The sequence below is a fragment of the Macaca fascicularis genome, chromosome 5 (genome assembly GCF_037993035.2).
Source record: "Macaca fascicularis isolate 582-1 chromosome 5, T2T-MFA8v1.1".
Lineage (NCBI taxonomy): Eukaryota > Metazoa > Chordata > Mammalia > Primates > Cercopithecidae > Macaca > Macaca fascicularis.
In genome coordinates this window covers 106,916,263-106,932,979 of record NC_088379.1, presented here as the reverse complement: position 1 = coordinate 106,932,979, position 16,717 = coordinate 106,916,263, and the positions used below count along the sequence as shown (strand labels likewise).

Genomic DNA, 16,717 nt, shown 5'->3' with positions numbered 1-16,717 from the left:
TCTAGAAGATGTACTTTAATTATAACCATTTAATAGACCAAGACTGTCTACTTGCAAACCACTTTTGGTATCTAATTTCTTGCAGCATAGTACATCTCAAATAATTGGTAGGCAATTGTTTTGTGTCTTTAAACATATTTTTAGGAACGTACGGTATTATGCAGTGAGCTGTCCTTTCCTTTGAATCTGGGAGGTGGAAGGAACCTTAGTTTGAACAAACTTATCTAGTACCTGACATTGAACATCCCTGTATGCCTTTTGATAGAGCAATAGATTGAGACACATATTTACAACAAATGATAAAGTTTTTATTGGTTGTGAAGATACTATGCACACATATGAATGACCTGTCATGGATCTCACTGATACTTCCTTTTTATGCAGTAGCTATAGCCACTTTAAAAGACACAGATGTTATGTAGTAAAAATACTACAAACTCAGAACCTTTTAAAACAATTTTTGCCTCTTGCAAATTACTGTCTTTATGCAGTATTCCTCAAAGATCTTGTTTGCAGTGAAGCATCCTTTGAAGTATGTGAAATGTATTTTTCATTACCATCTCACACGTTATGTGCCCTTAATTCCATTTGTAGGAACTCCTTCTAACATTTAATGAAATCCTCAGCAGCCAACTCTATGCCACCGAGATTACCATGGGCTAACCAAAATTTTATGAAATGTTCACATGTTCCTGGAAAAACCAATGAGTAACTTAGAGAGACTGGTAAAGTAAAGGCCTGACTTCTACTGATGTTGCATTTCTGTAGTACTGCCATATTTGGACACTTACCTTATAAATACTTGTATGTTGTCTTCTTCATGATGTTCATGTTGAGGTGCTTGATGCCAGCAGTGTACTTTGTGTTTCACAGCTATGAAACAAAATTTTCCAACAAATATTTAATGAGTGCCTGTTAATACCAAGAAGTTTTCCAGGTTCTGGGGATATATAGCAGTTAAAACACAAACACACACACACACACACACACACACACACACACACATACACTCACACGAGTTCCTTGTTTGTATGGAGCTTATGTTAATTTCTGTGCATTGTAAGAGAAGACAAAACCAAATAGAATTCTATCCCTATTTTCGTGGATGGGTATAACAATTTAATATTGTTTACTTGTATTCTAGAATATAAGTCAGAGAGAATTAGATTTAAAAAGATGGTTTGGGGGCCATAGAGTTCAAAGCCTTGTGTAATGAACTAAGAAGGTTGCATTTCATTCACTTGCGAATGTGGAGCTAACGAGGATTGAGTGAATATTTTGAGGAGGACAGTGGCATGATTGTTGCTAGGCTTCTGGAAGGATGATTATTCCATGAGGGTATATGGTGAATTATGGTCTGAATTGTAAATAAAGAGTGGTTAAAATTAAGTCTGGCAAGATTTATTATAGCCTGTCTTAGACGATGGATAAATCCAAAGGTGGATAGATCAGTTAGGAAAGTATCACAATATTGTAAGTTGAAGTAATAATCACCCAAACAAATATACTGGCACCAAGAGGTATATTTGAGACAAACAGTGGAAATATCAACTAATTAAAATATTTAGAACCTGCATGCGTAGGGTGACATAACAGGGTATGTCTTGGGTGACTCAAGGTTTCTAGCTTGCAGTGGAAGGAGTAGTGGGCTTGTGGACAAATACAGATGTTAGTCTTTGGGAGAGCACTTTAAGCGAAGTAGAAATGGCTTAATAAGTATACTTGCAGATGAGGTAGTGGGTAGGAAGTGAGGAATTAGAGCCAGCTGGGGCAATCATCATTTTTAAGACATTTTTATGGGAGAGGAAACAATCACAAAGGTATTGTGTTGAGGTGGGAGCAGGAGCAAGGAAAAGGTTTATCTTTGTTTTTGTCTTCTCCCACCCCCTTTCCTAAGCACAGAGAATACCTGAAAAATTTTGCAGGAAGAGAGAAAGGAGCCAGCCCACAGGGAGAATCTGCAAATGAAAGAGAAATATGGTGCATAATTGATATAAAAATGGACTAGAGTTGGCAGTGAGTCACTTTCATGAAAAACGAGTGGAAGATTTGCTTTGGTAGAGAAGGTGGTATGTTTAAAACTCAGAGAAAGGCATGAAAGAAGAGGGAATTGAAGAAGCAGAGGGATTCTGAGTTGGTGAGGAGGGCAGCTGTGTAATCTTACAGCAGTGGGTCTCAATCTTCTTGACAAATTTTTGAAGACAGGGAATGACATTGCTAAAAGATAACAATAAAAATGAAAAGTGCTGACTAAGTTGTTACAGTTAGACATGATAAATGAATTTTATATCTGCTCTTCTGTAATTTTCATAGCAGTTTTCTCCTGGGCTGAACAAATAGTTTATAAACTTTGGGCAGCTGATATTTAGCAGGATGTCCCATGAGCCAACTTAGTAAAAAGAATAAAATAATCAAATACCAAGACCAGTTTCAGGAACACAGCATAGACATCAAATTGTGATACTGTCCTTTGTCTTTTTTTCCCATATTATCTTAAGGAAGATATCTTGAGTGCACAGAAGTCTTGGACATTTGGTTCAGATATGTTACTTGTATATGTGACTAATACATTCAGCCTAATGTGTTTCAGCAAGTATAAATAATATGCTATAGGGATTGTTATAGGCTGCGAATCTTCCTTAGGTTTATCTAGGTATAGAGGTGAGATAAAGTTGCAATTTTATTATCTTTAGTTCATTAGCAGTTAATACAGTGTTACTCTATGTATTGTTGACTGTCCAAGTTGTAGGTTTTTATAGTGATATTGACATATTTAGGGTACTATTCTAGAGGAAGACGGTTTTACGTATTTAAGTTGATTTCAGCATTGTGGTCCTATGGCACCATAAAAACTGTGAGGTCGGAATTCTCTTTGCAATTGTTGAAGGCCTGCAAATCACTATGTACCAGCTTAAGAATGTAATCACTGAGATGTGACAGAATTTTGCCTTCTTTTCTCAGACTTCTTTCACTGATAATTAACTAAGTACAGGTATTTTTGCAGAAAAGAAGTAATACCTCTTTTCCATTTGCTTTAGCTGAAAATTAATGAGAATTTATCAGTTTTTCTTCTTCTCCATGTTGATTTTTATTATTGTTGTTATTATTATGTTTTTTAGAGAGTGGATCTCTCTGTGTTCCCCAGGCTGGAATGCAGCGGTACAATCATAGCTCACTGCAACCCTGAACTTCTGGACTCAAGTAATCCTGTTGCTTCAACCTCCCAAGTAGCTGGAACGACAGGCACACACCACCATGCTTGGCTAATTTTTTAATATTTCTGTAGAGACGAGGTCTCAGTATGTTGGTTAGGTATGTTGATTTTACCTCAGGCTATCAAATATACCCCTGAAAAGGAGGAAATTATTTATTTCAACTAAAAAGTTTTTAAAAGTTTAAAAACCATCTTCTTATACAAGTTAACAATAATATCAATAGTGTAAATATTAATAGTGGAGTAAATATTGGTATATAAACTGATTATAAATTCTTGCACAATACACATCTCATCTTGGACTCAATTTATTGAACATTTTTAGTAATTTTGTCAGTCTGGAGTTCACTTTAGTTAGTAGTATAAATTGCATTTTCCAGAGATAGCATATGTTAATTTTAAAATGAAGATCTGGGACAGAGAATTTGAATAGTGAAAAGAATTAATTATGTTTTTACATATGTTAAATTTTCTTTTAGAATTATCTGTTACACATCTACAGTTATATTCTGGGTAATTATTATTACTAAAAACCTCCCCAAAATTCTGTTAAGTAATGAAGATTTTTTTTTATGAAGCATGTTTTATAATGGAGAATTGTCATTTAAATTTTCTGTTATATCAGATTTTTTAATCTTGTCATTAGATAAAATTAGTGGAGTTTGCTCCATGTTCTTTGAGACTATTTGTAATACCTGCTTCTGATGCCCCCACATTTAAGGCTATCCTCGTTCTAGTTTCATCTGCACACTCTCTGCAGATGCAGTAGATTTTCTCATGCAACTTTTCACTCTTCCATTTACAATACTTTAGTTCCCCATTAGCTTCTAAATTAAATTAAAGACATTTAACCTCCCTTTCTGTCTCATCATTCTTTGTCCTGCTTTTCAAGACTGAAATTTTACTACATTTAGATAGTGCTTCAATTATTTGCTTTCCCATAACATGCCCTCTGCTTCCCTGTAGCCCTGTTTCTATACCTTTGTTCATCTTGACCGCCCACTCTCACCCCAGTTCTCAAAGTTATTTTTTTCTTCAAAACACATTTTGACCTTCGGAAAATATTTGTGTAGTCAATTAATTACTTCATAAGAGATGGGATTTTGAAATATTAATTGGAATATGGTTGTAGATGTTATATGAATTCAAGGGTGTTAGGCAGGTATTTAATGTGAAGACCAATTTAGAGGTAGTTCAGTAGCTGAGGCATGCTGTGTAGAAGTAGCGCTGCTTATTATTCCTTTGATTAAAATCTCTTGGTGTTTTTCTTTGCTTAAATAGGGAAATCCAAGCTTCCTCTCTGTTAAGTCCCCATTTGCTTCTCCATCAGGCCTACCATTGTTTTGGAGACTTTGCACATGATTTTTCATTTGCCTGGACACATTTCCCTCCACTTCTTTGTCAGATTAGGTGTCATTTCCTTTAGAGGCCATTCCTCAGATCCCCTTATCCTCTCCTGCCTCCCATCTCAGTGTAGTATGGGCTTCATGCACTTCCATTATTAAACTTGATGCTTATAGCCCTCAAAAGCAGGAGTCATAGCACAGTTTCTGTACTCTAATTATTTGATTACTGGATTGTCTTTCACACTAAATAATGAGTTCCTGAATTATAAGGACGTTGCAATCCCAAGTATATAACACAATTCCTAGCATATCATAGGCCCTGAAGGAATATTGGTTGGAAAGAAATCTTTATTCACATTTATGGATAATTCATACCTATTATGTGTTACATTGACTTATGAAAACCTTTGATTCCGTGGAAATGGAATTTTATTCAATTTTTAGATGAGCCATTAATTTATCCTATATTTAATGCATATTCTGCACAGTACATGGGTTATCCACTAACATACTTTTTTCTTTTCTTTTTTTTTTTTTTTTTTTGAGACGGAGTCTCGCTCTGTCGCCCAGGCTGGAGTGCAGTGGCGCGATCTCGGCTCACTGCAAGCTCCGCCTCCCGGGTTCACGCCATTCTCCTGCCTCAGCCTCCCGAGTAGCTGGGACTACAGGCGCCCACAACCGCGCCCGGCTAATTTTTTGTATTTTTAGTAGAGACGGGGTTTCACCGTGGTCTCGATCTCCTGACCTTGTGATCCGCCCGCCTCGGCCTCCCAAAGTGCTGGGATTACAGGCGTGAGCCACCGCGCCCGGCACATACTTTTTTCTAACACTGAAGCAATTGAGTTCCATTATCTAGAGTCCTCCCACTCAGTTTGAGGGTGTGGAAATCTGTGCATACATATTATTTCTTTCCTAGGTAACTGAGGACACCCCAGGGCAGAGGCCGATTGGTAATAAGGTCTGACTTCACACCATAGCCCTATCAGTGATCTGAAAAAGACAGCTAGGAGTGGTAATCTGAAAAGGACAGCTAAGGATGTTTGTCTGTCTAATGCTCCTACAGAATTTGGCTTAAATGAAGAAAACAGTTGGTCACATTCTCTATATGAGAGAGGACAGTATCAGTAATCAATAATTACTGAGCAATTGCTGCTTACTTTCTCCTTTTATACCCAGAGATACTACTGAAAAGATACTATTCTCTTCATTTTCTTTAGTGAGTGTGTTTGTGTTTGCTACACATAGCCCTTATTTTTTTATTATTATTATTACACTTTAAGTTCTAGGGTACATGTGCATAACGTGCAGGTTTGTTACATATGTATGCTTGTGCCATGTTGGTGTGCTGCACCCATCAACTCGTCAGCACCCATCAACTCGTCATTTACATCAGGTATAACTCCCAATGCCATCCCTCCCCCCTCCCCCCTCCCCCCTCCCCGTAATAGGCCCTGGTGTGTGATGTTCCCCTTCCCGAGTCCAAGTGATCTCATTGTTCAGTTCCCACCTATGAGTGGGAACATGCGGTGTTTGGTTTTCTGTTCTTCATAGCCCCTATTTTTAAATTTCACTTTCACTAGTTGAACTCAGGTTCAATTGCTAGACAAGTATGGACTGGTCTAGTATGGACTGCACTCTTATTTCTCATCTAGTCATCTCTGAGTCTGTCAATATAAAGGAATTTCTTCATGTTTATCCCAACCTTGACATTTCTTTGAGATTTCATTAGGTCATCTTTAATTATATGTTTTTAATTTTGTTCTTAATGGATAGTTGATACAGACTGAATAACACTGTGATTTTAAATGAGAAAGATTAATCAATCTACATAATACTGTAACTGATTTTTATAATTACTTGTAACCATTCTTATAATTTAGTAGTAAACATAGCTAGGACCATATCTGAATTTAATAACTTGATTGAAAAATGCATTCACTTAATAATCCTATTTATTTTTTGTACTTATGATGTAAGTTCTTATGATGTAAAATATAAATAGTAAATGTATAGAGCTATATGCAACTTTTATTCCTTTATTTTCTTCTATTGGTAATTTACTGGCTTTACATATTTTGACAGTTAAAAAAAGAATAAGAATATGGGAACTGATGTAAGAAAATACAGCGTTTTGGTGAAAAGTAGAGGAAATAGGTGAGGTAAGATATTGTAAAAACAGGCTGGAATTATTGATTATTATTATATCTAAGTCACTTGGTAAGAAAGTAAACCTGTTGAGGTATAAATTATTTTACTTCCTCTTTGTATATGTAAAGGTAATTCTATATATAAAGGTGATTCATCCACAGGCAGTAACATGTAAATTCTATAATCCCTCTGTATGCTGTCACAAATACATTAAAGAAACACATTTTTCTTTTTCCAGGTAGAGCATATGAGCTGCATTACCTTAAAGACATTTATGTTGCTTTCCGTGTTTATTCCCTTCTCTTACATGACCAGTCTTTCTCTACTTTGTAAACAAATGACCAGTGGAGTTTCTTAGATGGTTTAATTTTGTTATTTTGGGATCAGGGTAAATTAGTTATGTTTGTTTTGAAGAGGTGTTTGTATATCTGTTGTTTATCTTGTGTGGTTTTTATTTGGGTTATCATTTGACTTTGAAATTTAGTCACTCCTTACCTTTCATTCATCTTCTTCAAAATGCTGCCACAAGCAGAGAAGTGAATGAACAGAAACTCATTGTTTGTATTTATTCATGTTTCCAAGTGATTCATGTTTAGTTATCCTTTCCTTGAATCACCATTCATTAAAAGTGGTTCAGTCTTCTTTATGCCTATCTTCTCTGATAATCTTTCTATTCTTTGGGATTCAGGTCAGTTTAATAAGAAAAACTCAAGATTAAACATCTTGAAGAAAGCAGACATGGGCTGGGTGCTATGGCTCCCACTGGTAATCCCAGCAATTTGGGAGGCTGAGGTGGAAAGATCGCTTGAGCCCAGGAGTTTCAGACCGGCATGAGAAACAGAGTGAGACCCTGTCTCTACAAATAAATAAATCAATAAAAATAAAAAAAAGGTAGCTGGGTCCCAGCCACTCAGGAGGCTGAGGCAGGAGGATTGCTTAAGCCCAGGAGGTCAAGGCTTCAGTGAACCCTGTTTGCACCACTACTGCAGCCTGGGTGACAGAGGGAGACTCTGGAAAAGAGGCTCTACTGCATTATTTCATATGGTTAACAAATTATAACCTACAATACAACAAAATTCAGCAGAATGCTTATGGATATAGTGGTAATATAAATTTTTGGTTTCTCTCCTGAATTGTCTTTCTTTTAATCATCTAGACGAGAACTGAAGGCTGCCTCCCCCTCAGAGAGAATTGTTTGGCCTAAAAGAGATTTAAAGAGTTTGTATTAGTTTCCGTCATAGGGGATTCAGAAGATAAAATCTGACTTTTCCCTGCTACCTCCTTTAATAAGGGCATATATCACCAGAACTCTACCTTGCCTCCTCTATCCTGTCTTCCCTCATACATGCTTTGTTTACTTTGCCTCCCCTGGCTCCTATAGGCATTTGAGTTTGTTGTCTTTTCTTGAATGATTAAATGAGATATTTGCTTAGTGATTATTTGAACTTAATAAACCATTCTGAGAAATTTAAGGTCACTGTGCAACTGGGCTTTTAGAATCTCGATTTACACTGAGACCGAGGGACAAAGATCTGCACAACAAACTGAATTTTATATGCATTTGTACATTTTGTGTTTTTCTGTATGTTAAATAGTAATTGCCTGCTGGTCTCAAAAAACTGATTCATGAAGAATGTTTCCAAAGGAAATGTTTTTCCTTCCTTTATTTTGATTTTTTCTTTTTGTTAACTTTCTTTTTCTTGCCCTGTCTTATGGTGCTGATTTTTTCTTCCTTCACATGTCTTAGAAGTCATTTCAGTTTTCGTATTAAACTAAAGATTAAAAAAGGACTCAATTCCTATTGAAATTAAAAAGTCAAAAAAATCAAATGCAACTGTGAGCTACAGTGACTTCTTATTTACTAACAAAGTGCTGGGTCATAAAAAATAAATAAAAAGGAAGGACAGACAACAGAAACAGTTCCTGCCTTGGTGGAAAAAGACATGGGGGAAAAAGATATGAAACTGATTCATGCCATATTTCATTTATTTGATGTAAATGAAGAACTTTATATGAAGACATATTACTTGTTATGTCTGTTTTGAAATCTAGACATAGACTTTGATATTGGGGTCAAATTGCTAATTTAAGTACTGTGAGAATCAGTGTACTAAGCTAATCTTGTGGAAAGATAGTTTGAGATGGAGACTCTTCCCAGTAATTATTAGGGAGTTAAGGCACCCTTTTTACCATCTTCTCTGTCAACCTAACTGACCTGAATTTCTAATCGGGCAAAGTGAGAAGAGTGATCCGGAGAAGATAATTTGCATAGTATATGTAAATTTCTATTTCATTTATATAAAACCCTTGAATGATACCTTAATAGAAACAATATAAAATAAAGCTAATGTGGGTTAGATGATAACGTGGTTAAGTGGATTTTTTTTTTCCTGTGTGAACAAAAGAACCGACAATTTAATCAGTAGACCCCTGTCAGTCTGGAGAGATGCTTCTAGTGGTCAGCATGGCACTTTCGTCTTTGTGTGTGCATATGGGTGGGGGTGGGGCAGGGTGTTGCATTTTCCCATTAATCATGGTAAACATAAAAAAAAAAATAAAAAACTAGATGATACCAAAATGGAAATATAAAGTTGACAGTGGAAAACGATTCAGAATTTTAGTAAGTTCCCTTCACTGAAAGTAGGAAACATACACCTTGTCTGTCTTTTCTTGTGAGCCTTATTGCCCTCTATGAAGGAAGTATTAACAAAAACATTTGTTTGTTGATTATAAGATTGAATGAGATATATCACATATTGTACAGTAACAGGGACAAAAATGGCACTGATGCCTAGACCCCACTCTTAGAAATTCTGATTTAATTTATCTGGAATGGGGTCTAAGCAGTAGTTTTTTTTTTTTTTACAAGCTCTTCAGACAATTGTACTGTCCAACCAGAGTTAAAGGGTCATTGGACTAGTGAGTCCAAGATTTTCTGAGGTGGAGCAAAGATGACATATTCTCACATACTCTGCAATAGCTGCTACTGCCTAGTGACCTGTATTTGTCCTGAATTTTTTCTTGATAAGATTGAAAGCTAAAGAAAATGAAAAATGTCTCTCAAGGATATGGGATTCAAGTGTTCAGCTTAATTTTATCTTCCCAACCATGTACACACAGTACACACTGCATTGTGCGTCATAAAGTCATTCTCTTTATAGCTGCTATGGATTCTATTGGTATATTTTCAGTGTTGTTTCTCTCCAGTTGAATGCTCTCCTGCACCTTCCTCATTCCTTTGCTTTTCTGCCCCCTCCCGTGACAGATAGCCTACAAGGGCCACAGGATTAAACATGTGTGTAAAGCTTAACGCAAATTTTCTTCTTAGCAAAGTAGCCAGCCCACTAACTATGGGAGTAAGCTGGTCAGGTGGATAGTTATAGCTCACATAAGCTTGATTTGCATTTTTCTGATTATTCCTAGAAGGCACACATAGAGTTAAAACTTATGGAGTATGCCATATTCCAGGAGAACAAAACCATGAGAGTCAGGAGACCTGCATCATAGTCTCAGAGGTTTAGAGTCCACCTAACTTCATGTGTTTGAGCACCTTACCTACCTGCTTCTGTCTCATTTTCTTCTCTGCAATATGAGAAGCTCAAACTAGCCACTTCCTAAGGTTCCCTCTAGCCTTTACTATATGAAGTGCCATTTTATTTTTATTATTAGCTTAAGAGAATATAAGCATCCACTTGTTGCTAAATACTCTTTTCCCAACATAAAAAGGTAACCCAGCCAAAAACTAAATACAAATTAAAGATTTCAATAATGTAAATAATTTTATATACTTAAATTTGGGTTATTTTAATTGAAATGTGTCTTAATGATATGAATTAAGACATTACTAGTCCAGAAATATTTCAACCTTGGATGAGGGAGAAGACTGGGGGGGTTTGTATATACTCTTGTTATCAATTTCACTTAAAGTGCTTCTATCAAGTATAGATAACACTGCCTTTGATCGCCTGTTTGCAGGGTGATTATTAGTAAAATGAGGGGGAACTTGGTGGATTCCTCTTTTTCTACTAAAGAAAAAAGAAATGTAATACAAAAACTGCTGAGGTAAAAATCGGTCTTTGTATTTACCTTAGTTCCTGGTCAATTTTTAATTCATTGAATAATTCTTAGAAAAATCTTTGAACGTATTTTTTTGTTTTTGTATAGGAAGATTAATAACCTCTCTGAATATTTCATTTAATCCTATAGAAAAATATGAGTAGTTAGAATAGATTACCTTAAATAATTCTGAGAAGAATAATCAATAATGCTTGATTATTTCTTTTGATAGCTTTTTGGGGGGGGTGGGGGGAGGGGGGAAGTTAAAACACACATTGAATGTAATTTTTTTTTTTTTAAAATGAGTTCTTCAGAAGAATGTGTGAGAAAACTCATGATGATTTATATATATAGTTAATTTGGGAATTTGCGGAGCTCACAGTTAATTAGATATTTCCAAACTTATATGTAAATTTCTGGTAATGCTTTGCAGTGAGATCATTGATACTTTTGAAGAAAGTAAAGTTTTGTTTTTTTAAAGTGAAAATAATTATACTACATCAGTCATTTATAAAGGACAATGCTTATTATTTTTTCAGACTGATGTGCTGCAAAGAGTTACTATGTGGTGTTTGCAAATGCTTTGGAAGAAATGCAGATGTTTGGAAAATGTCTTAAAAATCTGGAAGTTGTAAACATTATGCAGCAATAATGTTACATTATGGTAGACAGAATATCTTGTTATAATTACTAAAGAGTAAAGAAATTTATATTCTGGCTCCAGATTTAAGGATTTGAGTGCTCAATGCTAGATATATTGCCTTCTTCTATGGTATTTTCTACAATACCATACCTCCAATACTGTGATTGAAAACTGACTATACTTCTATTATAATTGGTGAAGGAGTTTATCTCTGATATGCTGTAAGAGTCTCATCTCCACCATTTGTTTCAATCTTGGTCAAATGATTTAGTTAGCCAGACCTCAGCTCTTTATTTCTAGGAGGTATTAATGGTACCTACCTGATACAGCTTTATGGAAATTAAGTAAAGCAATACATATAAAGTGTTTAGCTGGAGACTGCTATATAGTAAATGCTCAATAGAAGTTAGTGATAATGTTACCTTGCTTGTGGAAGATCTTGTCAAAAAACCATTTGTTGCTTTGCCATTGGCTTGTGCTTTTCTCTGTGAAAATGATACCTCTAACCCCTTTTCTTTTGTATCCTTTCTTTTAAGATCTCATTTATTCCCAGGGACAGTGAAAGTAATTAAGAGATTTACTTTAGTGGAACTTCCTTTTGGCTTACTCCAGATAGGAGTAACCAGAAAGTAGGTGACAATGTTAATTAGAAAGATAAATTAACATCTTTTATGAGGATAATTTACCTGATAATAATTGAGAAATCATTGTGAGATTGTCAGAGGGCAGTTTATAGAATGAATTACTTTTGATGAACGAAGGTTGCTTTTTCAGGGGAAGAAGATAGTTTGGACTTATATTTTAGAGAGAGAGGGAAAGTTACAATGTTGCTGGCATTCATCGTTTAGTTAATATCAGGGCTGAAACAGAGCTTGCCTTTTTTGATAAAGGATCATTTAATATAAAGACTTATTTAGATGACCTATTGTCATTCTGTAGGGATCTTGGGTATTTCCATATGTACTAGAATGGTGCTAGGAAGTAAAAGATTTTCTGGGAAATCAGATATGTCATTTTAAGGAATGATTTTTATCAGGTCATTTAAATTTTGTGCTAGACTTCCAATATTTTTGTTTTGTTTTGATTATGAAGTGTTCTGTAAGACCAGAAAGGAAGCCAGCATGTTAAGAAAGTTTTAAAGTTATTATGTTTCTGATACTGCCCGTACAGAGACACACACATACAAACACACAATTTCTTTGCCACCTCTGAAAATCTAAGGTAAGATTTAAATTACAGACAGTATGAAATCCTGTGATGCCAAGGTCTTATTAGAATAGCAGTTTGCACCTTTCTTGTTGATATGATTTGCCCCATCTTCAGAAGCCTGTGCAGCTGAAGATGAGTCATTAAGAGAAGCTGGAATCAGTAAAACTGCATTTTACAATAATGCTTTCTAAACTTGTCACCTAGCTAAAATTGGCTGAGGCTGAAGACAGCAGTTTCTGCCTTAAAAGGAAGGAGTAATTACTATTAACATTGGTCAGGAGCTTTCTTATGTTCGTGCCTTGACAACTCTTAGCACTTTATTAACATATGCTTTGGAAACAGGTTATGTGGATTGCACAGGTTTTAGGGGTATGAAGCTGATAAAGCGGGAGCATATTCACCATATACCAGTGTAAGGGAAGAGAGCGTGTGGCAGAAGATTCACAACTTATTTTAATTTGCCAGTCCAGATCTTCTGTTCTGATGGAAAGTCAACATCTTTTAGGATGGAGTGTGTGTGTGTGTGTGTGTGTGTGTGTGTGTGTGTGTGTGTGTGTGTGTTTTAATCCAAGGAATCTAAAACAACTTTCAGAATTTATAAATTTTCCTGAACATAATGATTTCAATGTAACACTATAAATAAATCTGGCATTATAATGATGTGCTTTATAATCCTGATAGGTTACTTTTACATAATGCCAGAAACACATTTTTTAAGCTAACACTTAGAAATATTACTTTTAGTTCCAGAAAATAAATTATCTGGTTCAAAAAAGAACAAAGTTTTGACCTGTAAGGAAATGGTGCCCACTGTGGGGACTGGTCTGTGGAGTGGAGGGCAACTGAAGTTACTGGGATTTATTGGATCTCCTTGGTGATCCTGGTCCGTGTGGCATCCAGGCTCATTGTGGATGCTTGCTGAATGAATGAAAGAATGATTGCCCTCCTGTCAACTGGGAAAGGAAGAGAAAAAACCATGAAATTGAAAACAAAAATGTTTAGCAGTAAGATTCCTATCAGCTGGGTTCATGACCCATGTTCTGACTAGTTACCAAAATTGAATTTATCTCAAGGACACATGAGAGGAAACTGTTGGTATGTGGGGGGTGGCTGGAGAGAGATGATGATAGAGGAGGAAAGTACTTCTAGTGTGACTTTCCTCAGAGTCAAGAGAAGGAAGTCTTGCAGCAATAAAAGTATTTAAATATAAACTGAAGAACACCTCTGGTTCTCGTTTTTGGTAGATGGGGAAACCCAGAGCAGAGCTTAAGAGGTGTCATCTGCTCTCCAGATGGAGTCAGCTGACGACTCAGAAGCAGAAAACAGGTCTTCTGACTCTGGGCAAATATTAGAGGCTCCCTTTAGTAGCAGGAAGACCTGGGTTAAAATCCTGATTTGGAGTGTGGTTTTTTGGACTTCAGTAGTTCGCTTGTCTGGTTTCTTCTGAAAGACATTTAATTTGCCAGATATTTAATTTCTTTCGGGAAAGGAAACTGGACTTCATTATCAAGCTCGAGAGAAGAGCCAGGCTTACCATTTCTCCTTTCTGTCTGAGTTTTAGCAAAGGAAGTCTCACTGTGGCTCTTCAGGTAAAGAGATGAGGACACCAGGAAATGGGTGGTGGTAAAGGAGTAGTTTAGCTCAGTAGTAGGTAAACAAGAAAGAGAAAAAAATTCAAAGGAATGAAAAATTCCTCAGGAAGATGACGGTTTTGTGTTAAAGTCACATATTTCTTATCAAAGCGGAGATCATTGAATAACTCTAATTTAGATAGTATTTCCTGTTTCCACTTGGGAAGTTAGTGTCTCAAATATTGAGAGATTTGAGGGAACATATAGGTTATCCTCTTGTCCAAGAGGAAGACTCGGGTGTGGACAGTGCAGCTGTCTCTTGTCCGGCCCTTCTCTTTCCTTTTGCTTGCTAGCGGTTCATTGGCTCATCAGAAAATTTGGGCAAGTTGACCTTGAGGGATCTAGACTGTAGTTTCTTACCTCAGTGGTAATCCATTTGGATAGTTCCTTAAGAATCCTCTACAATGTCCACTTTCTTTGTGATGTTTTCCTTAGCTACTGTGTTCTGTAGTTTTTTGTCCATCAATAAGTTTATGATAATTTAGTATTTATACTTCAGATTTAGTGTTCTTGATTAAAGTCAAGACTTTTTTGGTAACTGATTTTGTATTGTTTTGGATGCTTCACTACTACTGGAATTGTGATTTTTTTGAAGAGTCATTTATGTATATATTTGTTTGTACAGCAAATAGTTTTTGGACACCTACTTATTTCAGAGATTTTTTTATGTTGCCCTGCCTCTGGACAAGTAGGGCATAATGTTAATACATTTGTTTTGAACACAGTTTCATTTGCTAATGTGGTTTTAAGAGAAATTATTTTTGGTCACGTGTTGGAAATAATGATACCTTTAGAATTGTCCACATTGATGATAGAGAAACAAATGTAAAATGTTCCTGGGTATATCCTAAATACAAATAATGCATATTCAGTAACTAATGTTGTTGGGCTAAAAATAAACAAGTAGTATGTTTATGGTAAGCATGATTCCTTTCACACAGCTGTTAACATTTTCGTCATCTCTGTGTAATGTTCTGTATGTTTCATGGATCAAGAGGTGCCTCATCCAACATAATAAAATTAAGTGGCACTTCATAGAGCATACTGCATGTCAGGCATTATTCTAAATATTTTACACATTGGTTATTTTAATAATAAGAACAACACTATATGATACTTTTAATGTATTAATATATTAAACCAGTAATCTCTGATTTAAACACTTATAGGAGAGGTTAACACAGCCTATAAACAAATATTTGTGAACTTCAGAACAAACTGAAAGCAGGTTCCAAATGTCAAATAAAATGGCTTATAATATGTCCATTGGATTTGTCACTGAATGTGGAATTCTGAAAACAAAAAAAAATGTCTTATACATGTAGATGGAGACCTCTGTCTCCCTAATCCAGGGTGGAGGTAACTAACCAACCCATTTGTTTAATATTTTTCCTTTTGGGACATTAATATACCTTATCCTTATTAAACACCCCTTCACTAGAAGAAGACATCAAAACTAAAAGAATCAGGAGTAAACAATAACATGGAAATATTTAACATGGAAAATTAACGTGGAGCTTCGTGTATGATTTGTAAACTCAGTCTCAGAAACATTAAGTGACCCATCTAAGGTCACGTAGCAGAGCTAGAATGAGTTCCATGATAAGAAATATTAAGATTCTAATCCTACCCCTTCCCTACTTGGGCAACCCTGGCGAAGTTAATCTTTCACAGCCTCAGTTTCTTCAAGCGTAAAACACATAGCAATGATAAAACTTACTTTACAACATTAATGAGAGTGTTAAACAAAATAATATACTTGAAACTATACAGTTCAGTGCTTTGCTTCATAGATGGCAAATAATAAATGCTTATTTTCTTTTGTCCTCACCATCTCTATTAGTCTATTAGTGACTGAATCTGCTACCCTAGGAATACAACCCTAACATTACAGTGCTTCTCAGGGAACTAGAAAATCCTACTTGCAAACATTCCCAAAACACAAAGCTGTTTCATATTAGGTCTGTTGACTCCTTCCATCGTTAAAACTCTGCAACCGTCATATCTCAGTTTACTTGATCAGACTTCTTAATAGTCATTTAAATGGAAATTTCTATTGTAGATATGGCTTATTTGGTATCAGTGAGTACTCATACTAGTGAGCAGGCAGCCTTGCTAGCCAAATATTTGCCTTTGGAGTTGGCCAGTGATTTTGATTGCTCTACTTTTAAAGTACATGTAGTTACATTTCTAGCAGGTGGGCATTTACAATTTCTAGCAATGTTTATGTGCCATCATGCAATTAGCAACCTGTTGTAAATCATCCAGCCAGTGGTGATTTGCCAGAATGAACAATAGCTGAGATTATGCATTGCTGACTTTTCTATTGTAACCCAAAAGAAAACATCCTTTTTCCTGGTTGGTAGGAGTCTCTTCAGACATTAGATGATTTTTAAAAAGTTAACTCTATAGACTCTGACTCTATTCAGAGAGCAAAATAATATAGCATTTGTATTGTGCTAATAGCAAA

General features: G+C 35.7%; 1 protein-coding gene and 1 long non-coding RNA gene across 13 annotated transcripts in view; both read left to right on the top strand.

Moving 5' to 3' along the window:
- PPP3CA (protein phosphatase 3 catalytic subunit alpha) overlaps positions 1 to 16,717 on the top strand; it is a 331,315-nt gene that overhangs the window by 78,745 nt on the left and 235,853 nt on the right. The gene's annotated exons all lie outside the window — the stretch shown is intronic.
- LOC141410326 (uncharacterized) lies at positions 3,228 to 6,701 on the top strand. Its single transcript, XR_012434975.1, has 2 exons — positions 3,228 to 3,312; positions 6,643 to 6,701. It is a non-coding gene; the product is annotated as an uncharacterized lncRNA (long non-coding RNA).